Source organism: Dysidea avara, chromosome 2 (assembly GCF_963678975.1).
Source record: "Dysidea avara chromosome 2, odDysAvar1.4, whole genome shotgun sequence".
NCBI lineage: Eukaryota > Metazoa > Porifera > Demospongiae > Dictyoceratida > Dysideidae > Dysidea > Dysidea avara.
The window spans coordinates 31659374-31662812 of NC_089273.1; positions in this window are offsets into that span (position 1 = coordinate 31659374).

The following is a 3439-nucleotide window of genomic DNA, read 5'->3' on the forward strand; positions in this document are numbered from 1 at the left end:
GACGAATATAACTAAACAAGGATGCAGCACAACTTTAGAGTGGTTATGCATCATGTGTGGTGTGCAAGATTTGTTTAACACGGTGTAAATTGGTCAATATCGGCAAAATTCATCGATATCAACATTTGGTGGATTTTTAGGTCACTAGAAGAGCCGCCAGACCAACCCTATGAATGAAGGCTACTGGCTATGGGTCTAGCAAGCTTTTGAGAAGTAAACTAGCACATCTGGCTAGCAAAAGTTCCTGTAAGTGAATAAAATCGGCATTTTTGACGAATTCTTGACTCCCGTCGAGCTCAGTCATATGGCAAACAATTTTGGAATTTGATAATATTTGGTGTGGTAGTAGTTGGACCCATGCCAAACCAATTTGACCTGGGAGGGTTACTTTGTCATTGCTGCTGTGTGCTCCAGCAGCATCGAAACTTTTTTCGAGTCCGAAATTTTGTTTTCGCAATGCTTCGGCTGGAAATTGCTCCCGACAATGCAGCCACTGATGGTTTTAGTTTAGAGTAAAGTTAGTAAGAAAGGTTGAGAGTGCGTATTGTAGCTTTAAAAGACATTTCCTTGAAGATATAGAAAACTTTCATAATTTGTAAACACATTCGCCGATTTGCACGACAAGACGTTAATGAAAAATAACGCCAATCTGGAATTTTCTAAGTGGTACCTAGCCTAGCATTTCTGGGTGGTTTGGTTGTTGATTCTCGGAGGTCGAAATTTCACGTTGCGGACCCTACCTTAGCAGTGCATAGCAACGTAATTGAACGAATTACAAAAATTTCATGAATTACGAAATACGAGAATTAGCTAATAATACTATTGTACAACCAAAACTACCCTATTGCAAAATAGTACTACACAGTTGGTTAATTCATAGTAGCATATACTATCTATGGTTAATTCCAGATGAATCAGATAACTGCATGGCGCCTGGTTTTTAGAGGTAGCACAACATCAATTTGTTTTTACTACAGAAAAGAGGAAGAGTAAAATTTTTTGATTGTTTTGTATAGTCCATATTTCTGTTTGAACAATGTCACTGGAAAAAAGGATTCAAACTGTAAAATCACAGAGATAAGCATTCTAATGGCTACTGAATGCACTACAGTGTGGATTGTTAAGTAGTTGAATATTCCCCAGGGTGACTTGAAACATAACTGACATCTCTACAGGGTGACATGTTACAGGTAGCTAAACTCTTCACAGTTCACACACAGAGATCTGCAATGTAGTTGAACTCTCACCTTAGTAACTTGCAACGTAGCTGAATCTCCTTTGGGGTGGCCTGATGTAACAAAGCTGAACGTTCTATGGGTGTGACCAGTATTGTAGCTGAACTTTGTTCAGGGTGATTCATAACTTAGCTGAGCTCTCTACAGGGTGACCTGTTTATAGTTGAAATCTCTATAATTATGGTGACTGGATTGCTACTGAATTCTCTTTGTAGCTTAGCAGAATTCTAGATTTGTTTGTAGCTGAGCTCTCACTGATAAAGCTGAAAAGTTAACAGCCTATTGGTTTTCCCCTTTAGAAACTCAAAAAAATCTAATTAGTCGGTCTTTCCTCAGTGGGTATCTGCATATGAAGTCCAGTACATTAGTATGCTTCCCTTTCTGTGTATTGATGCAGCTTATTAGTTTAATTGACTGTCATTATCATGTAATTATTCCATTGTAAATGCTGCAAACATTCAAGCCATATTGTGGAGGGCACTTCACGACACATTACCGTGTGTCTTGATCAAAAGATTAAGAAGAAAAATACGACAAAAATATTATAGACTTTGAAGGCTTATATCTCAGTGATGGATGGCTGCAGCCTGTAAAAAGTTCACTTACAAAATAATAAGTCATGCTGTAGAGAGTTCGGCTGCAAGCAAGTTACCCTGTATAGAGTTCAGCTACAAGCAAGTCACTCTGTAGAGAGTTCAGCAACAAATAAATCATCCTGCAGAGTATTATACTATTCAGTGATAGTGAACAGGAACAGCAAAAAACTGTTTTGTGTAGCAAACTAAACTATATGCGCTTGTTTAATCAATCGTAAGTCATTAATGCAACCATATAAGGATTAAGAAGTTCTCTTATTCTGTACACAATAAATGGTTAAAGCATCTTTAATAGCCTACATAGTTATGTATATTTGCTATGCTTGCATACGAACAAGGAGGCTATAGATAATAATGATAAAGTTATGTTACATTTCTATGTAAACAAACACACATTTGTTGATTGCTGGTACAAACATAAAATAAATTGAGCATTAATCATGCAGGTTTGAGGCCGCCAGGTCCAGTTATGGATTTTTTCTCCTTTCTCCTCCTTCTCAAATATACTTTCTGTAACAACTTTAAAGGATCAGGTGTCCTACAGTCCTTCAGCACTTGTACTGTAAAGCCTCAATAAAATTAATAAAAATAATTTTAAAAAATGGATTTATATGTGGGTGATATAAATACAGTGATAATTATGAACAGTTTTGGCATTCCTTTGTAAAGGAGATAAATTTAATGTGATCGTTCGAGAGAAAATCCAACTTGCATAATCCTGCTATTTCATTATATTGATTTATGATATAAAATGCATTTTACTAAGAAACACATCGTGAAGCAACATATATTCTAAACCAAATTTACTCTGTATTAGTGTTCCAATAAAATGTAAGGGACCATTTTCCCTTATTTGATCACATAAGGTAAGCATATGTACAGGAGTAATGCACTAGTTTTTGAAATGCATGGAAAGTTAATAACGTGAAGAGTTTCATGGCAGGGTGTATGTATCATATGACATATTTATTGGTCAATAGGTTAAACAATATGTCATTGTATAATGACTAACCTATTACAGTAATTTCAGCATAGTAAGAGAAACCCTCATCACTGTCATTGTTCACTACACATCGGTAGTTACCAGCATCTTCTGGTGTTAAGTTAACAATAGTGAGAGTTTTAGTGTTAACTCCAGTAGCACCAGATGGAATACTACCATCCTGCCTCTCCCAATAATATGATGTAGCTTCTATTGCTTCACAAGTTAGTGACAAATGATCAGTGGCACTTGATATGGTAACCACTTCACTACTTGGATGAGTAGTGATCTTAGGTTTTGTTTCTATCATGAAAATTCATAATTGGATTTCAAATACACATCAACTAACTTAATTCAGAACTATTAGATGTAACACAATCTCCATACTCATTCTTAATCACACACTCATAGGTTCCACCATCATCCTTTGTCACACTATCAATAGTGAGAGTATTACTAGTCTCTCCATTAATATCTTCTCCATTGTGTCTCCACTGGTAACTGAAGTTCTCCTTCCCTACACCACTCACCCTGGTAGTGAACTTGACAGGTTGTGTAACCTCTACACTTTGACTGGATGGATGCACAGTTACCTCTGGTAGACCTGTATACCAAAGTGTTCATCA